General features: G+C 41.1%; 1 protein-coding gene across 2 annotated transcripts in view; it reads left to right on the forward strand.

Annotated features, from left to right (window-relative positions):
• The first annotated feature begins 706 nt into the window (after positions 1-706).
• rad54l2 (RAD54 like 2) overlaps positions 707-21,455 on the forward strand; it is a 191,792-nt gene continuing 171,043 nt past the window's right edge. For both annotated transcript variants that reach the window (XM_073072525.1, XM_073072527.1), the window contains exon 1: positions 707-861. The gene's annotated coding sequence lies outside the window, so the exon portion shown is untranslated. The remainder of the gene's footprint in view (positions 862-21,455) is intronic.

Below are 21,455 nucleotides of genomic sequence, written 5' to 3' on the forward strand. Positions count from 1 at the left end.
GAGAGCTTAATATTGGTTATTTGCTGCCAGTGTCGAGGGACAGTTGTGTTTTAAAGAACATTACCAACTGCGTTTTCTAGAAACCTAAAATGTATGCCGGGGCAGTCTGTATCTGTGGGTTAATGCTGTGGTTTGATATTTTTGTTCCCAGCAGCTTTACGTCTTCTGAATGAATTTTAATTTATTTCCAGTAGGAGTCGATATCTTGGGAGAGTTGGGTATTGTTTCCAATAGATGCGAGGGAGAGTATCCCTGTAAAGCCAGTAAGTGTTAGTCTATATGAGTATTGCATTGGTTGCAGAAAACAAAAAAAAATGCAGATATTGGACACTGAAGCGAATAGTTGCTGTAAATATTTAGTAGATCCGTCAGTTGACATTTCAAATCAATCACCCACCTCCTTAGAAACTGAAGCCATGTGCTTTGTATATCCAGTGGGTGTCGATGTCCAGGGCGAATATGAAGGTGAGAGAAGGTGTTAGTTGGAAGGAGAAAGTGCAAGGGAATGTTGCATGGGTTAACCATGGGTGTATCCCACTGATTCTTGAATGATGACATGGGTCTGGGGAGCGCTCATGGGCTCCAGTGTCAGAAGGAGGTACTGCCGATGCTGAGGGAACTGTCGCAGGTCCCAATCGGATGGCGGATTCGCTGGGCACTGCACCCAGGCTCCGGCAGGGGGCGGTGTCGGCGGGAAGTGCCCTACCTGCCTATGGTGGCCCGCCTGGCGGCGCACTCGCAGCCCCGGACCATTTGTCCGAGTTCAGTGTTTCCCGGGGAGGTTGAGGCTGGCACCGGAGCCGTATCTTGTGATCGATTAACGCGTCTCTGTTGCCGAAGGAAACTGGTCCTGGGCCTGAGGTAGGTGTGCGGGTACCGGGCTACGACAGGGGTGGTGAAAGGGGCCGGGATGGAGTCGCAAAACTGGCGGACGTGGGGGAACGCCAACCCGCAGCGGCCCCTGCTGCAGACAAAGGTAGAGAGGGGAACAAAGGAGGCGGCGCCGGGCCCGAGGAGTGGACGGGTCTGGGGGTGAGGAATGGAGAGGGCCTAGACGAGAAGGAGGCGGCGGGGTGGTTTTTACAGGAAACTATTTAATAATTTGACAGGCGAGTACCAGTCCTGAGATCGCAAGAAGGGCGACGGTTAACTCCTTTCTTCCCCGATACGCTGCCTGGCGTTTTCCACTCTGCTCTACCACCTTTCCTTAACCCCCACCCCCAACCCCGGGTCTTCTACTCCCACCTCAGTCCTCCCTCACCTTCCCCACAGTTCAACTACCCCTCCCGACTCCCCCCGACTCTGCACACCTCCCGTCCGGCTCTCTGTCCCCGCCCCCATCCCTCCCCCTGTCTGGTTGGCCCTCCCCCCACCCCCCATCCCGGGTCTTCTACTCCCACCTCAGTCCTCCCACCCTCCACCCTGCGCTCTCCCCCTCCCTCACCTTCCCCAAAGTCCAACTATCCACTCTTTCCCTGGCTCCCCCTCCTCCCCGCAACCCCGTTGTCCGGCCTCCACCCCCGGTACAGCTTCCCCTTCCTCTCTCCCCTTCTTCTTTCCCCTTCCAACCACCCTGTCTGCCCCCCCCCCGGTCCTGCTCCCCCCCCCCCCCCCGGTCCTGCTCCTCCCCCCCCCCCCGGTCCTGCTCCTCCCCCCCCCCCCCGGTCCTGCTCCTCCCCCCCCCCCCCCGGTCCTGCTCCCCCCCCCCCCGGTCCTGCTCCCCCCCCCCCGGTCCTGCTCCTCCCCCCCCCCGGTCCTGCTCCTCCCCCCCCCCCGGTCCTGCTCCTCCCCCCCCCCCCGGTCCTGCTCCCCCTCTCCCAGTCTCGCTCCCCCTCTCTCCTGCCTGTCCTGCAGGAAATTTGAGCTGTGAGGGCCAATAAATGCACCATGATTGAACGGTAGAGCAGACTTGAAGGGCCAAATGGTGCTACCTGTGTCGTATAGTTTTATGATGTGCTGCATGTGTTTTTGAACTTAATCAGCTGATTTATCGGCATTCTGTTTTCTTTTCAAGTATCTGTATAGTGTAGCATATGTAGTACCAGAAAGTCATTGCATCTATTGATGTGAATATTTGTGTGTTACACTTGTGGGTGAATTTTCATTGATGCTGTCCATGCTATGTGTTTGAGGCACTTCAAATGACATGCAATTCATTTTGAATTGTAGTCATTATTGTAGCGTAGAAGTTGCATCCCTCTGTGTAGTAGGAACATCCTACAATGAGATTACCAGATATGGTATTTCATTGTTTGCTGAAGATGAATAAATTTCTTCTTTGAATACTGCATTGGGCTTTTTAATGTTTATCTGGTACTTTGAAGACTCATCTCAACAATGGTTCTTCAGAGGAATAGACTTCTTCAGGCCTAGATCAGGCTTTAAAAAAAGCAGTAATACTAACTAAGTGTTCTATTAAATAACAAGCTATTTTGTGTCTACATTTGACTTTGATATTCTGGTTGAGAATCATAGGCAGAAAATAATAATTTACAGGTAGCTTACAGTCTAGAGAATTGCTACTGGGTAACAACTCAATTTGTACTCTGCCTCTCTTTTGACTCTTTGTATCTCTGTTAACCTCAACATGAGAGCTGACACTTGATACTTTGATTTTAGGAAGACATGAAAAATGTTGTACTCTGTAATATCTGAAGATCATTATTTTACATTGTTCCCAATGGACTTTAGTGGCATCCTTGTATCAGTTAATTTCTCATTTGAATGTCTTACATAACCAAAACTGCTATTCTCTGTTCAAAGGAGATCAGAGTCAGCTTTAATATGACCAGCATATATTGTGAAATTTGTTAACTTAGCACCAGCAGTTTAATGCAGTACATGATAAATTTAGAAATCAACTGAATTACTGAAAATATATATCTATATTAAACAATTAAAGTTAAAATAAGTGCAAAAACAAGTAAAAAAAAATGAGATAGTGTTCATGGACTCAATGTCCATTTAGAAATTGGATGGCAGAAAGGAAGAAGCTGGCATCATATTGAAATGTCAGAATTGGGCTACAAATTGTTTGGCATTGGATGTCACTGGAACAGAACTCGTAAAGTACTTGGAGACCAAGTAAACCCATTGATGCCATGGTGCACGCAGCGTTGACTGGATTCAAGCTTCTAAATCTAGACGGGCAATAAAATCAGAGTTTTGTTCATTAGTCATATGTAATTACATATAGGCACAAATGCAAAAGAACAACTTGTGACATTACAACCATGTAGTATAGAAACAGTTTTCTTAATGAAAACTAGTTATTTGAATTCTTTTACAAGAAGGAACACAATTAGAACAGTAAGCCTATTTTTTTCCTACAAAGTGGTCAAGGTTGTCCATGCTGTAAATGGTAGTAATTGGGGTTTTCAGTAACTGAATGGTTGAAGGAAAGTAGTTGCCAGTGGATAATACTATTCATACAAATTGGATAAATGCTTTCTTGATCGTTGTACAAGAGATTTGACAAGGGTAAGCTCTGTCACAGCATTAGAGATTGAACTGAGAATTCAGTGCTACACAGCAAATATACGCAGTTGCCATTGACCATGACTGGGTTATATTTGCATTGGACACTAGTGTTAATGTTTGTTGAAGTTGTGACCTGTTGGTTGGTGACAGATGCAAAGAACTTTATTTATGACATCACCATAAGAAAAATAGCAAAAGAAACTGATCAATCAGCAATCACAGAAGCTAAGCTGAGAGAGAATACATGTTTACAAGTATTTCCATCAAATTTCACAGGCAATTTTGCAAGGTGTTACTTTTAAAAACAAGGTTTTTTTTTCAAATGTGTGTTATGGACTTGCCTGTTTAAACCCAGAATAGGTATCCTGCCGAGGGGATTTGACCCAAAACATCAACTGTACTTTTTTCCATAGATGCTGCCTGGCTTGTTGAGTTCCTCCAGCATTTTGTGTGTGTTGCTCATGTTTATTTTGTGTATTGTGTCCATTTTGTTGACTTCTGTCTGACACGTGGTCAGATGTAGGTCCTATGGTACGACAAATCGATTGCTAATTATTAGCTTTGCCTTTTTCTTAGCTGTTTTCATTATCAATTATTTATGTCATCTTCTTAGACTTGATAGTTTACCTTCATTTAAGTCAGAGTTGATTTGCCTAGCATTTGAACTGATATTTAAGGTTTGCAATAAAGTCTATATCGGTATTGCATAAAAACACAAAATGCTGGCAGAACTCAGCAGGCCAGGCAGCATCTATGGGAGGAGGTAGTGACGATGTTTCGGGCCGAAACCCTTCAGTGACTCCTGATGAAGAGTTTCGGCTTGAAACGTCATCACTACCTCCTCCCATAGATGCTGTCTGGCCTGCTGAGTTCTGCCAGCATTTTGTGTTTTTATTTATTTCCAGCACCTGCAGATTCACTCGTGTTGCATTGGAATTGCGTGTTAGTTTCATTACAAAGTGGTAAAAATCTGTAAATATTTTAGAAAAAACTGAAGTTCAGATCTTTTGTACAATAAGAGATTCTATCTAAAATCTGATGAACCAGGTAATTTGCAAAATTGTAGCCCATGATTCAGTGCTCATTTTTGCATTCTGATCCATTGTTGGCTTTTAGAATGAAGAGAAAAGAAATCAAAAGGATGCAAGGCAACTTTGCTTTCCACAAGGCGATAACTTGATTATTTGACTCTAGTGATGATTAGTAACTTTCAATAGGCCTGAGTTTCTGGGAAGCTTGGATTTCTGCCGAAGGTCACGTCATCAATGTGGGTGGACGTTTGTAAGATTTACCTATCATACCTTTCCTTTCTGGCATTCAGGGAGCTGCACTAAATATGGCAGAAAATCAAACTTGTTCCAATATCCTTAACCCTTGGCTAGCCTTGAAACATTTAGTGTTTCTGTTTTATTCCTGTGATTCTAAACACTTTTTAGGTTTTAATGTTAAGTGGTTCAAAGGAAATTTTCACTGTACTAACATTCTCTTGGCACTGAGATTACACACAATTACATTGGCAGAGTGAAGCGAGAATTGTACCTTCAAACCTGTTGCAGGCCCTGGTAGAGTGAGGTAGACTGGGAGCGGAGAGCCTGATAATGATCCACATGGCATTCTGTGCACGTAAATCATTTGGCAGTTTTTTTATTGGTCCACAATACTGTGGTGCCCTGTGATACTATAGCATCTTGATTCCAGAGCAAACTACTGTTCAGCTCAAATCGAGTATTATTATACAAATCAACTTCTATCATGCTTATCTGGCACACTTGGAATAACTTGTTAAAACCATAGAGTGGTTAAGAAGGTGAATGATGTGTTGTCCTTCATTAGTCAGTGGGATTGACTTCAAGAGTTGAGAGGTAATATTGCAGCTCTGAAAGCCTGGTTAGAACACACATGAAATATTGTGTTCAGTTTTGAGCACCTCATTATAGGAAGGATGGAGAAGCTTTAGAGAAGGTGCAGAAGAGATTCACCAGGATGCTTCATATCTTATGAGGCTAGGTTGAGCATTGCTGGGGCTTCTTTGTCTTTGGAGTAGTGGATGATGAGAGGTGACTTGATAGAAAAGTCCAAGATGATAAGCGGCATAGATCAAGTGGATATCTGACTTTTTCCCAGGCTAATATGAGGGAGCATGATTTTAACATTATTTGAGGGAAGTATAAAAGGGATGTCAGAGGTAAGTTTCTTACACAGGGTGGTGGTAGAGGCAGATACATTAAGGATACTTAAGAAATTCTTAGGCATGTGGATGATAGAAAAATTGAGGGCTACGTAGGAGGAAAGAGTTAGATTTGATCTTAAAGTAGGTTAAGAGGTTGGCACAACATTGCAGCTGAAGGGCCTGCACTGTGTGTAATAAACCAACTAAACTATATGTCTTTGGAATATGGGAGGAAACCAAAGCACCTGGAGGAAACTTGTGTGGTCGAAGGGGAAACAAACTCCTTACAAATAGTGGCAGGAATTGAACCTGGTTGTTGGTCGTGTATTTAAGTTACACTAGCCATTACATTACCATGTTATAGTGTCATAGAACAGTACAGCACAAACAGGCTTTTCAGCCCATCTAGTCCATGCTGAACCATTTAAACTACCTACTCCATCCACCTGCCCAAACCATAACCTTTCATACCCCTACCATCCATGTACCTATACAAACTTCTCTTAAACATTCAGATTGAGCTTGCATGCACCACTTGTGCTGGCAGTTCATTCCACATCCTCACATCCACAGTGAAGAAGTTTCCCCCCATGTTCCCCTTAAACTTTTCACCTTTCACCCTTAACCCATGACCTCTAGTAGTCCCACTCAACCTCAGTGGAAAAAGCCTGCTTACATTTACCCTATCTATACCGTTCATAATTTTGTGTCAAATTTCCTTTCAATCTTCTACATTCCAAGGAATAAAAGCCCTAACCTGTTCTGGCTGCTTAACTCCTAACTTGTCCTCTTAACTGTGCTCATTCAGTTGCTTAAAATGGACTAAGTTTTGAACAGCTGGGGCACAAATCCAGGTTTAACATTTGATTAAGCTTACAATTTGTCAAGTGCAGTGAGTCCTTAAATTTGAAGGTTCATGACACTTTCGATAAATATGGTATAGAAACACAACTTCCTGAGGTAAGTGAAATTCTGCTGCAGCAGTCACCAAAACAAAAGGCACGAAGTACCGGTAATAACTATAACTATGCAGAAAATCTCATCACAACAGAGGCCATCAAAGCAGCTTTGTAATGTTCTAAGAATCTAGAGCTGAATAAATAGAAATCCTTTTTAGAATGTTACAAATAGGCTGTCCAGATGTGTCAGCCTGCTCCAAATTCAAAATAACATGAGGGTACACAGGAGATCATACCTATCGGTATCGGGGTATGTGATGTATTATACTCCAAGGCACATGTTTCTCTGTTAGTATCAAGGTATATGGCTGTAAGGTTCCTGCTTGGACAGGTGTACACAAGGAAGTTACTGAGAATAATACAGAATATGTAGTCCAAATCTGTGGATTTGTTGCTGGTTTATATGAGGGACATGATGGGACTAGGTAGAATAGGCAGAAGGGCTTGCTTCTCTCCTGTTGTCCTCTATGACTATGCTTTAAGGACCTGGAGCTCTTGCTGATATCAGGGTATGCAGTGGAGGAATTCTTGCCAACGTGAGGAACATGAAGATAGATAGATACTTTATTCATCCCCATGGGGAAATTAAATATTTTTCCAATGTCCCATACACTTATTCTAGCAAAACTAATTACATACAATACTTAAAATACATACATAAAATAAAATACTTAAAATAAAATACATTGAATGGTAACTTAAGCTCAGTCCTAACCCCGGCACTTTAACATATCTTACTCCTGGCGGTTGAATTGTAAAGCCAAATGGCATTGGGGAGTAATGATCTCTTCATCCTGTCTGAGGAGCATTGCATCGATAGTGCCTTTGTCAGAAAGGCACGCAGGAGCAGTCAGGAGAGGAGCCTTGCTCTTGGAGAGCATGAGTAGCCAGCAGCATTTAAGTGGGGGTGGGGGGGAGAAGCCCTGCAGGGCATGGAGCAAACAGTGGAGGAAATCGAGGTGAGGGGGAAGGGACAGGGGCAGGGATTGATGGTGGAACAAAGCAGAGAAGGGTGTTGAGGGATTCATTAGGAACTGTGCCGCCAGGTCCTAATGTCCACCGCACTGAGACAGTTTAAACAAGGTCCAAGGTTCTGCTGGGTCCTAAGGTTTTAGACAGGCTGAATAAAGGACTTGAGCATCTGCGTTTTTTGGTATCCGCGAGGGGCCCCAGAACCAATCCCTCGCGGAGAAGGAGGGCTGTCCAAGGTCATGTAACTGTATGAAGCTAGAGTGCATGTACGTGCTTAGTGTAAATGTGTATATAAACTCTGAACAACAGAGTCTGCATTATAAACATCCGGATTCTCCTTGTCATTGTACCGAGATGTCATTTGTCAAGCCACTGGTGGACAACGGCATCTCATATTTAAAGAATCCACCCACAAGCATCTTGCACTCCTCAGAACTGGCGTGGAGACAAATCATCCCTAACCAGCAGGGACAGTCCGAGAAGAGTATCTGAGTACACAGTGGAGATGAGCTACCATTAAAGGTATTATGTATCCAGAGTACATACCAAATCGGTGAAGACAGGAAAAAAATTCTCAAGACAAAGGTCAGAGGCAGCATGGTTGCACAGCAGTTAGTGACACTATTATAGCACGGGTAGCCCAGGCTCAATACCAGCCATTGTCTGTAAGGAGTAGATATGATCTTCCCTTGACCATGCAACTTTCCTCCAGGTGCTCCAGTTCACTCCCACATTTCAAAGGTGTATGGATTAGTAGGTTAATCAGTCACATCGGTGTAATTGGGTGATGTGGGCTTGTAGGGTGCTAGGGAAAGTAACAGCAGGAATCAGGTGATGGTTTTGAACATAAGATATTTATTGAAAGAACTCCAATGGACAAATTTGCAAATGTGAATATTTATCAATTAGAAATTACTGGCGCTCTGTGGAAGGAATTGTTTTTAAGGAATGATGGTGTGAAATGAATATTGTGCAGATTAATAAGACAAATGTGGTGAACCCAGTATTTGTGTTTTTTGTGGAAAGCTTTGGCTGTTTAATAAATGATAAATTCAGTGACACATGTTCAGATTGTTTTTCCAGCTTTACCTGACCCCCATGCTCATGGGACAGCTGAATTCTTTTTCAACAGTTTAGAATTCATCTTTACCATCTGGTCCCCTAAGTAAGCACTTCCTGCTATTATGGCTGTGCCAAGATCTCTTCAGTGCGTCTGTGGCCCTACTTGTAGCTAGGTTGTCTGTTCAATTGAAAAAATTGTAGATGACTTTTTCCTGTAGTTTTATTCTGTAATTTTTATAGTGTCATTCTGATTTGCCATCCTATCAGCGTCAGTCCAGTCACGTTTTCCATTAAATTCTTTCAATTTGATTCCTAAAACCCCACGCCTATCTTTCTCCCCTGACACATGATGTGCACCTCTGTTTTCCTTCCTGCTACCTTACCTACCACTTCACTTTCATTCAATGTTATAACTGCTGAGAACTTTGCACTGTTCTAATAGTGGTTTCTTGCATGTTCCAATTTTAATTTACCATTGGTAACCATGTCTTCAGCTGCCCAATTTCCTTCCAAAATCTATGTCTACCTCGTCACCTTAAAGCCAATCATTTTACCCAAGATTTTCGTCAGTCATAATATTGTGTGTGGGGCATACAAGGAGGTGGGAGTGATATGGGAAATGGGAAGAAGCCAGGGGATTGTCCAAAGAAGAGTGAGGACATGAGGGAGACCGAGGAAGAGGTGGTCAGCAAAATCAACTAAGTCCATTCAAGATTTTGTTTTATTTAAATACAGGAAATGCTTTGTATTAGCAACCAACACACCCAGTGCTGTGCTGGGATCAGCCCACAAGTATCATCACACATTCTAGTGCCAACATAGCATGCCTACAATGCTCGGCAGAACATAACAAACAACACAACAACAGCAGCAAAGTAAGCCCAGTTCCTCCCTCCCACCCACAAATAAACCAAAGAAAGCTTTTGTAATACTGCTCGAAAGTTATCAGAGATTTGTGTACTAAATATAAATGTTACATAAACACTCGACAATGAGAATGAGCCCAGAGTTAAGAATAAGCGTAGTATCGATGATATATGTAACATGTTATAAAGCTTTTGGTAGAGAAATTTGACAAGGCTCTGCTAAGTGAGTTGTTGTTATTCTCTGACTGTCACTGTTTCCCATGCAAGCTGCAAGGTTTGAATGTACTGTGTGGAAACCTAATATCCATGGCCAAGAGTTGTATCATCAGAGTGAATCACAAGTTGAATTTGATTTATTTTGGAATGGCTGTTTCCTTTGACTGGGAGTTGTGGCATTAATGGCTGTTGGTTATATTTATTGAATAATTTTGTAACTGCCCAGGTTGTTGTTGTGGAGTACGTGTATATATTATATTTTCAAATGTTCATCAAAATAGCTATGATGTGAGCAAATTAAATTGCAGAAAAGGGCCATTCACTTCATTCTGCCTGCTGATTGAAATCGCATCCCACTTAGTTCTGCTCCCACTCTTTTCTCAAAGCTCTTCAGTTTTCCTTTAAGATGTTTATCATTGGGGTTTGAATTTTGGTGTAAAATTTCCAAATAGGGCTTCTGAAATGTTACTTTTATTTTTTTTCATAAATTCTGTACAGGCTTGTAAACCCTGTATGATTGGCTTTTACATTTTCCTTTCTGAATGCTACATGTGAAATCTTTCTCTGTATAGGGTGGATTCTGGTTGATTGGGCCATCGGTTAATCGGGGCAGTCGCCAATTAATCAGTCCTGAGGAAGGGTCTTGGCCCGAAACGGTGACTGTTTATTCATTTCCATAGTTGCTGCCTAATTTTCTGAGTTCCTCCAGCATTTGTGTGTGTGTTGCTTTGGATTTCCAGCATCTGCAGAATTTCTTGTGTTGATTAGCTGCTTCTTTGGGAGAACTCTTAAAGAACAAAAAGTAATCAAGAAAATATCTGGAATTTCCCTTTGTTTATTTGGGACACTGTGCCACTTAATTGAGACAGCAAATTGTTGCTAAGTAGTTTCTAACTACCGTCAGTCATGTGCACTTGTGTGGTCATTAGATACTATACCATGCTTAGAGCACAAAATTTTTAAATGGCTTCAGTTGTTTGTGCTTGTGTTCAAAAACAGTGATTTTTGTCACTGATAATTGGCACTTCCGAATAACAAATTTCTGAATCCAAAAAAGTACGTTCAATCCTTTATACAAAACCAGCAAAGACGAACGACTTTACAGCAATTTTTTAAAAACCTAACAAACTAAATTAGTGATATAACGGTCTAATAATGATCTCAATGATATGAAGAAAGTGAGCGCTTCAATTAATGCATTAACATATTCAATCAAATTTAGTGATCTCGTTCATGTAATTAAATGCAGTTAGCGATCAACACAAAGTACCATTCCCTGTGGCTCACCCCTGTAAGCTGGACCAGACAAAGCAGGAATACATAATTGTACTCATTTGCTTCTACTACACCCCAACCCATGTGACAAATCACCATAATAAACATGCCACAATGTACAATACAGGCAGAAAATAGATACATGGCTCCTACGACAACGTTATTTAATTTCAAATCATAGAACAGTTTCACTATAGAATTTGTAGATTGTGTGCCAAGGCATAATCGTATCAGCCTAGGTCAATTATTTCAGTTAAATTGTGTTTGCAGAGACCAGATGTTGATGTATATCATTGATGGAGTTAATAAACCAAAATTAATCCATTTTGCAAGTCTTATTAAAGACTTAAAAAAATGTCAGGCGAATACAAAATTTTAAAACTAAACAATTCAATCCTATCTTCAAATTTTCAAGTTAAAATTGAATCTGATTTCAGCACTCTTGCAGGCAATGGAAACAAAATTATAATCCTCACTGATTAGGAATATTTTTTTCCCATCATCTGCCCAGTTTTTTAGTTACCTTAATTGTGTCTTTCAAATAGAGACAAGCTCCCCCCCCCCCCACCCCATTACCTTAAAGAGTGAGAGGTTTTATCTCTGTCATTCCTTCCAATGGTGATAGGCTGAACCCTGAGTGAGTGACTTGCTTAAGGTTGTTGTAGCTGGGGATGGTAATAGGGACAACTTCCCACTACGTATTAAATGCTCCCGAAGGTGCGCGCCTCAATAGCTCTGACAACCAAGTCCACTTCCTGGCTTTCACGTGTGGCTTAGCTTCTAAGCCCGGCGGAACAGTTTCTATTGATAGAAGGGGCAAAGGTGGGTTACTGGAGCCTTAAAACCAGGTTGCTTCAGGCAGGTCAGCCATGGTTGGCAGCTCATCTAAGAGAAGGAAAACTGATCTCAAATCTCCGCTGTCTTGCAGCTATACCCAGTCATGGGGAAGGCTTATGGGTAAACTCCGAGGGGGAAAAATCCTGAGATGGAGTTCCTAAAGCAGTGCTACATTGAATTCAATCCTTACTGGCAACTCCTGAGGCACTGCTGGTACCAAATTGTATCGGTCTGCTGTTCCTTTGTGTTTGTCAGAGAGGAGGAGCTTGGTATATGGGCAATAGATTGCTCTCCATATTGTACTGAGGAGGCTTGTGCATCTAGACAATAGACAGTAGGTGCAGGAGTAGGCCATTTGGCCCTTCTAGCCAGCACCGCTATTCACTGTGATCATGGCTGATCGTACACAATCAGTACCCCGTTCCTGCCCTCTCCCCATATCCCTTGACCCTGCTATCTATAAGAGCTCTATCTAACTCTCTCTTGAATGCATCCAGAGACTTGGCCTTCACTGCCTTCTGGGGCAGAGCATTCCACATATCCACCACTCTGGGTGAAAAAGTTTTTTGCATCTCTGTTCTAAATGGCCTACCCCTTATTCTTAAACTGTGGCCTCTAGTTCTGGACTCACCCATCAGCGGGAACATGCTTCCTGCCTCCAGTGTGTCCAATCCCTTAATAATCTTATATGCTTCAATCAGATCCTCTCTCATCCTTCTAAATTCCAGTGTATACAAGCCCAGTCGCTCCAATCTTTCAACATATGACAGTCCCGCCATTCCGGGAATTAACCTTGTGAACCTATGCTGCACTCCCTCAATAGCAAGAATGTCCTTCCTCAAATTTGGAGACCAAAACTGCACACAATACTCCAGGTGGGGTCTCACCAGGGCCCTGTACAGCTGCAGAAGGACCTCTTTACTCCTATACTCAATTCCTCTTGTTATAAAAGCCAGCATGCCATTAGCTTTCTTCACTGCCTGCTGTACCTGCATGCTTGCTTTCACTGACTGATGTACTAGATAGATAGGATGCGATATCCATGCTTGACCCTGACCGACAGAGGCCTCATTCACTCACAGAGCCAGTTCAATGCTGTATATTAAATTTAAGTAATATGATTCAGCAACAGGTGTAGGATACCTTGCTGTTCAAGCCTCCTTTACCATTCATTAAGGTTGTGGTCTGCCTTCTACCTCTGTGCCATTTTTCTGTGGTGTCCCCACATGATCTCTTAATATCACCTTGTTGAATGAATTCAATAATAGCACCCTTTGGGCTAAAGAGTTCCAAAAATTCACCAAGTGAAGAAATTTCTCCACATCTCCTAAATGTCGTTTTCCTTATTCCGAGACAGTAATCCTTGGTTCAAAACTCCTCAGTCTGAGGAGTCAGCTAGCCTGTAAGAACTTTTTAAGTTCAAGGTCTCCTCTCATTCTTACAAACTCTAGAGAACAAGCCTAGCCTACCAAATCTCTCCTTTTGTGACATGCTTGTCATTCTGGAATCAGCCTATGAAATCTTTGCTGAGCTTGCTCTCTGGCAAGTATATCTTATTTTTAGGTAAAGAAATCAAAGTGGTACATGATGCTCCAGGTGCAGCTTCACTAAGGCCCCATGTAATTACATCCTGCTGTAATAAAGGCAAAATGACAGGTTCAGTTCACTTCATTGTCTTTAAATAATGACAGGTTGTTCTCTGACACCACCTCTAAATAGTGATACATTCCATCTCTTACGATAACTTAAAAAGTGATGGAATCCACCCTTTACAGTATATTGATAATGACAGGTTTCACCCCATAGACTACTGTTAAATGACAGGTTCCACTCCTTTCGATACCTTTATATTGTGATAAGTAGCGTCGTTTAATATACTTGTGACCAGTTTCACCAAACAATGACAGTTTCACGTCTTTCAATAATGTTAAATTGTGGAGCAGTCTATCCCTTTCAAATTTACAAATGTTTCAGAGGCTTCTCCCTCCCTTTTCCATTTGATAACCTTAGCTTCATTTCCAAGATTGGAGAATAATAGTATAAAGCAGTTAAAATAACCTAGTACTTTCTTTAGCTCCAAGCTGTAGAGTAAATTCTTTTGGATGAGCTGCTCTGGGGTTGTCCCTAATTGAAAGATGTGAATTTAGTAAAGCATTAAAGAAAGTATTTTTTCTATAATTTTTCTATCACACGCCAGATTGCAATTGGCCTTTGGAAGATCTACTTCCTTAACAGTCATAGCAAGAGTTATTCTTGCTGCTGTAAGACTATTCAAAGATTCAAAAATGCAAGATGTTGCCAGCAATTAATAGCAATGTCCTGCAGACACGGCACAAAACTACTTCTTTTAAATATGCTTCTACTAATCTGTGTGCGATTGAAGCCTGTCATTCACACTTTCTTAATGTGTTGGGGCTTTTGCTATCTCTGAGGGTATTCGACATGGTTGAGAATGGAGTATGTGGTCTAATTGTGGAGCGTGAACCCATGATTGGCTCCATTACTCTCCGATCTCACAAAGAGTCACATAAGATTGAAATCAATGAAGATGAGAGCAAAAAGTGAGTAGGTGTTCAGTGCAGTCTGCCTGTGTTTGATTTGTCTCCCTCTTGCTCCCTGTTGTGTAAGAAGGTTCAGGGGTCTTGGGTGTGAGCAAGGCTTGATCAGCATGGCTTGTGGATAATACTCATTTTTAGAGGACTCTGCAGTTCATGTTACATATGTTTCTGGTTACACTTTTATTGCTATTTTGCACAATTTTGATCAGGGCACTATGGCCTGTAGTCAATGAACAACACAGCGCTGAATTGAACTGAACTGAACTACACTGAACATTACTAGACTGTTTTAAGGACTTTGCAGTTTAATATTTCATATTCTATGTGTTATTCACTTTTTGCTGTCTATGTGATTTTTTTTTCAGGAACTGGGTATTTGATGTTTTCTATGAACGGGTTCCATGATGTTTTTGTTTCATGACTGTCTGGGAAGATGAATCTGAGTTGTATACTGCATCCATACTTTGATAATAAATGTACTTTGAATCTTTGTTATTGTTTCATCTTGCATTACCTCAATGCACTGTGTAATGGGATCTGATTTGTATGAACAGTATGCAAGACAAGCTTTTCTTGTCTTCATACAACTTCACTCACCTCAACTCTGAACTGATTCCATGGCTACAGACTCACTTTCAAGGACTGTAATTCATGATTTCTGCATTATTTGTTTAATTTTATTTGCACAAATTGTCTATTGCACATCCATTGTTTGAGCAATAGACCAACTCTGAAAACACTGATCAACAAGCTTTGGAGAAACATATTAACTTTTATTGAATATAATGTGTTTAATTGCATAACAGTACTGACGCTTTCCCTAGTTTTCATTCCATTGGTTTGTGGTTCTCACCTTCAGCCTTTTGGCATCCTGTTAGCCAGCTCTGTTTCAGTTTCAGTTGTTGCCCATTTAAGGCCAGAGAAATCAAAAATGTAACCAGAGAAAGACCAAGACATGGAAATATCTTTAGTGATGGAAGGAGACTTTAGAAAGACACAATCACAGGATCTTATGGCAGCATGACTTTAGAAAGACACAATCACAGGATCTTATGGCAGCACGTCTTTGATGACTACTGAGCTGCCAGATCTATCCTTCTCATCCATGCAGTTTTTCCTCCTTCAGGAAATTATATCAATTTTTACAGCTACTTTTCATGACCTACTACAGTGAAGGAGTTCCCAGCTTGAGCCTCTTAAGTCTGTGTCCTCTTGTTACTGACTTATGAAGAATTGCTGCTCCAGAGTGCCTGTTGATTCTATGTTTTAAATTGCACCATCATAATCCTTTTAAATGCTACCTCACATACCGTAAGTACACTTGAAATATTAATCTATTAAATTATATACTTAAGGTGGTCCCAGAACATAAGAAGCATCATTTAAAATCCAAATATTTTTGAGCTTTACAACTTCAAGGAATTGCCTTGAATGTAGCTGTGAATTACCCATGGCAATTAAGGTATCATGAGAGTTGCTGTCAGATCACAAGTCAACATTTATAGTATAGATGATGAATTTATTCAATAGAACCAGTTTAGTCCAATTTTCTGGTGGTGTGCTGCTTTTTTATATACTATGTTAATGCAAAACTACTGTGTAAAAACAGGTGTAAACATGACAACAGATGCTTCGTCATAATTAAGTGTCCCTGAGTCAGGAAGTCAGGAATTCAAACCCTACTGCAGCTGGTAATCTATGCTTTCATTTCAGTTGAATGTTGAGGAAGTGTTCAATTAGGGGAGGTTGTTTTGTTTGCTCCTGTCCTTTGGGAACTATCAGTGAATTAATGACTGCTTTGGACTGCTGGGAAAATAAAATGATTCAAATGTTTCCCTGCTAATCAGATGCTCGTAGGATAGGTTTGCCCAAGTTTCTTACCAGCAGAATTTCAAATTGATTTTATCACAAAGGCCCTTGGACTCTAATGCACACAGTAGTAGGCGCTGGGTGTCTGCCAGTGCTTAATCTGAAGGTTCAGACCTGTCTCTACTGGCTGAGTAGATCACGAATCTGTAAATAGTCCCAAGAATACAAGAGGTTATGTAGGGCACCCATTTAAAATTCAAGATTCGTTCTCTTATGCATTTAATTAATACTGTTCAATGAAAAATATTTTGAAATAAACTAATCTGGAATATCCAGTCACAAGAGTGGATGCAAATGGACACTTTAAATGTGATAATCAGTCAGTATCTCCATATTCCTTGAATTAAGCATGTAGGGGATGACCAGGCCATGACAATTGAGAACAGGTTTTCCTCATGAGGAACCTTTGGTACTCACTCATCGATTTGTTAACTCCACTAGCTAACTTCAAGATTTACAAGGCAATTGAGCCAAGTCTATCCTTCAATAAGATTTTTTTCCATGTTCTAGCAAAGTGCACGTAATCCTTAAATCGCTTATTGAAAAAGTTTCTCAGAGTATAAACATCTACAACTTTAAGGTAGAGAATTCTAGAGATTTACAGTCCTCTAATAAATACATCCTCTAATAAATAAATAAATTCTTAAAGGATGGTTTTATTCAGTGCTCCAGTTGGTAATAAAATCCCACCAGTCAGGAAACCAGTCTCAATCCTTCTCCAACTCTAATGTTTTGATAAAATTGGCACTCTCTTCCTAAACTCCATTGTGTAACACATTTTATTTGCATTGTTATATAGATTATAAAGAACTATTGACCCACCAGCAAGCCTGATGGCACACCTGTAGGTCCAGCCTGAAAATCATCTTTTTATTTCCTTACTTTAGGTACAGTGCAGCTTATGTATCAAATATTCTTTTGAAAATCCGGATCTGCTACATTCCTTAGCTATCTTCTTGACTATCAAAAAGAAACATTTTTCCATGTAATCATGATGACTGTACCAGACAAAGCTATATCTGTTCATAATCTTTAGTTTAATAGGGCATGTTGAGAAAATGGCTGGTGAAGTTTATGAGACACTGGGATTGCTAAATTGAGGCATAGAGTACAAAAACAGGAATGTTATGTTGAATTTGAGGGAAACATTGATTGGGTTTCGAGTTTTGCATCCAATTCTGGTCAGCGTACCAGTACAGTTTAATACATATTTGATTATTGACACTGTCTGGTTCTGATGTTAGGTCAGTCATCTGAACTGTTAACTCTTTTTGTCTTCCACAATGCTACCTGACCTGCATTTACAGCAAATTTTATTAGATTTAAGAATTTGCAGCTTTTATTTTTTCAAAGGGGTTATTCTCAAAGATTCAAAGTACATTTATTATCAAAGTATGTATAAATTATACAACCTTGAGATTTGTCTGCTGTATCTATTTTTGGTTTCTTATTAATAATTAGTATTAAGTTTGTTCAATCTCCGAAGTTTTCAGATTATGTCCTAGAAAACGTCAGTGCAACTTTGTTTTCTATGTAAAGCACATCAATATTGTTTGACAGCTGCTTATGGTCCATTCTGCCACATTTCTTCCATACATGGAGATTGACAGTATGTGTGCCAGGCATCAAAAAGAGCCACTTTCCCCTTTGATTTCTATCTACCATACAGTCAGTGGTTGCCACATGATGAGCTTCAACTGTAATGAGGATGTATTCAATTGATTATTTCCCTCTGTATACTGAGATTATTTTTTTATATATTGCATCTGGAAACCACACAGAGTCATAGAACTCTTCTGCACAGAAACAGCCCCTTCGGCCCATGTAGTCAATGCCAAGCCATTATGCTGCCTAGTCTCATCGCCCTGCAACCATACCATATCCCTCCATACCCCTCCTGTCCACATACCTATCTGAATTTCTCTTAAATGATGAAATTATCCACCACTTCCACTGGCAGCCCATTTCACATACTCACCAGCCTCTGAGTTCAAAGGTTCATTTATTATCAAAGCATGTATCCATGTACAACTCTGAAATTTGTCTTCTCCAGATAGCCATGAAACAAAGAAAGAACGTGAAAGTCTTTGAGAGAAACATCAAAGCCCCCCTCCCCCTGCACAAAAAAATTAAGAGAACATCAACTCACAAATACCCTCCTCTCACACAACAAAACAGAAAAGGAACGGCGATTAAAAAACACAGAATATAAAAACCATATTTCTGAAAAAGTCCACAGTCCATAAATGTAATAATCCAAACCACAAATACAGAAGCACGATATCACCAGCATTCATCGAAAGGGAGGGACACCACATCAGGCAGAGGCTTATCTGCCTGCCATAGTGACCCACACAGCCAATCCTCTCTGGCAGCGATCAAAAGAAAGGCAGTCAGTGCTGAACTCCTGCTTGCCTTCCACGTTGTCTAAATCTTCCTCAGCGCTTTAATTATTGATTGATGGACGCTTTAACTGGTGAAATGGAGTGGAACATCAAGTTTCTTTACATCGAGGCTCTCTGATTACGTGATCGCTTCCCAGAATCTTCTCGGAGACAGCGAAGCACTGGGTCACTCATACAGTCTCCAAACTGTAAATCACAGGCTCTATCAGTTGCAGAAACACACTTAAGGTGAAAAACAGATGTAAAGGAAGCAAAAATGACATTTTTGTAAACTATCTGGAAGATGTCGACAGAGGGAGTGTTGTGCGCTGGTGCCATCTTGACCGGAGTGAAGAGGCTCACCCTCCTTTTAAAAACTTCACCTTTCACCCTTAACCTATGACCTGTAGTTCTAGTTTCACCCAACTTCAGTGGAAAAAGCCTGGATGACTGAGACCCTCCATAGACATGTTTTTAAATCTAATTTTACTTGACAGTAGATGGATCCTTAGAGAATTTTGAAATAGTTCTTTAAACTCCTCTTAGTTTTCACCTACTGAATTCTTTAAAGTATCTTTTTTCTAGCTTAATTTAACTTATTTACTCTTCTGTCCTACATAATTGGCTTTATTAAAATTCAGTTCTGTATTCTGACTTAAGTGGCATACTGTGATCAATTTTCTCTAGAGGAGATCCCTTCCTCACTAACTACACAATGTGGATAAAAATTGCCTTCTCCCTTGGGTTGGCTCGATAATGTATTGCTTTGAAAACGAAAATCAGAAAAACACTGCTGATGCTGTAACTGTAAGACAAACAGAAAAAGCAGGAGATTCTCAGCAGGTCAGTCAGGATCTGTGGAAAGAGAAGCAGAGTTGATGTTTTAGGTTTTGACAAAGGTTCTTCAACCAAAAATATTACTTCTGTTTCTCTTTCCATGGATGTTTATTTTTTATTTAGAGACACAACATGGAACAGGCCCTTCAAGCCCAATGGGCTGTACTGCCCAGCAGCTCATCTATTTTATGCTAGCCTAATGACAGGGCATTTGCAATGACCAATTAACCTACACCTTTGGATTATGGGAGGAAAGTGAAGCATCTGGAAGAAACCCATGTGGCTCACAGGGAGAGCGCATGAACTCCTAACAGATGGCGCTGGCATTGAACTCCAGAACATCCTGAGCTGTAATACTGTCACTGTGCTACCATGGCACTGTCTAAACCTGCTGAGCATTTCCATCAGTTGTGTATGTGCATGCAAACTACTTTGTTCATATTCTTTATTCTACTGCAGTTCAGTTTTCTAATCTGTTTGAAACTAAAGTTTAACAGATTCAAATAATCTTTACTTCACACTCCTCTTAATTCTATTAGATTTGTCTTTTCAAATATATTAATTAGGCCAGCTCTTGACTTTTCTAAACTTGAGGAATAGTTAGCCGATTATTTAAAATTCGTCCTGTTTCATTCCTGGTGAATCTGTACTGACCCTTGTCTCAGATCAGACTTGATTTCCAGAATCTGAACAAAGCTGTGTACAAACAAATTTATCATTTTCCTGTTTTTGATTTCAAACCCCTTGGCTGGTACAAGGTCTGCCTGAAAGAAAAGGCATTTGTAACGATTTATGTTATGACCCTGTGGATATATATTTTTATAAAGATACTACTTTTATACTCTGAAATTTTCATTTAATGTATTTGTGACATGTCATTTTTTTGGATTGTTCCTTCATTGCATATAGTCTGCTTCGACCGTCAAGTTGTGTTGAATATGAATAGTTTCAACCCTAATGGAAGGCACAATATCTAAATTGGCCTGGGACTGTTCCAACTACCATTCTAGCTAAGAATTTTACTTGAATCCCTGTTGTAATCTGTTGTGCAACCCTAATGATGCCAGTATAGTCCACATCTACAAGAGGAAAGGCAACCGCCAGTCTTGTGACAATCACCGAGGCATCTCCCTCCTGTCCATAGCTGGGAAGATCTTGGCTCGCGTCCTGCTTAATCACTTTCTCCAACACCTTGAGCAAGGTCTCCTCCCAGAAAGCCAGTGTGGCTTTTCTGCAGAGCGTGGAACTGTCGACATGATATTTGCTGCATGCCAACTCCAGGAAAAATGTCAAGAGCAGCACAGTGGCCTCTTTATGACCTTTGTTGATCTGACCAAGGCATTTGATACGGTCAGCAGAGATGGCTTATGGAAGATAATGGAGAAGTTTGGCTGCCCTAGCAGGTTCATAACGATTGTTCGGCAGTTCCACGATGGCATGATGGTGAAAGTTTTGGATGACGGTGACAAGTCAGAAGCCTTCCCAGTGACAAACGGTGTGAAGCAAGGATGCGTTCTCGCCCCTACACTCTTTAGCATGGTCTTCTCTGCTATGCTGAATGATGCCTTCCACGATTGTCAGGATGGTATACACGTCAGATACAGGACTGGCAGTGGGCTATTCAGCCTCCGGCGTCTACAGGCTGTTACAAAGGTAAAGGAGACCGTCGTCAGAGACCTCTTATTCGCTGATGATTGTGCCCTCAACGCCAGCACAGAGCAGAAGATGCAGCGAGAAATGGACTGCTTCTCACGAGCCTGTGACAACTTTGGACTTACAAGCAGCACCAAAAAGACGGAAGTTATGTACCAGCCCGCATCCGGAAAGCCCTACCAGGAACCACACATCACAGTAAAGGGGCAGAAGCTACTGGCAGTCAACAGCTTTACTTATCTGGGCAGTACTCTTATCACGAGTGGTGAACATAGATGCAGAGATCAGCAACAGAATTGCCAAAGCCAGTGCTGCCT

This window comes from Hemitrygon akajei, chromosome 19 (genome assembly GCF_048418815.1).
Source record: "Hemitrygon akajei chromosome 19, sHemAka1.3, whole genome shotgun sequence".
Taxonomy (NCBI): Eukaryota; Metazoa; Chordata; class Chondrichthyes; order Myliobatiformes; family Dasyatidae; genus Hemitrygon; species Hemitrygon akajei.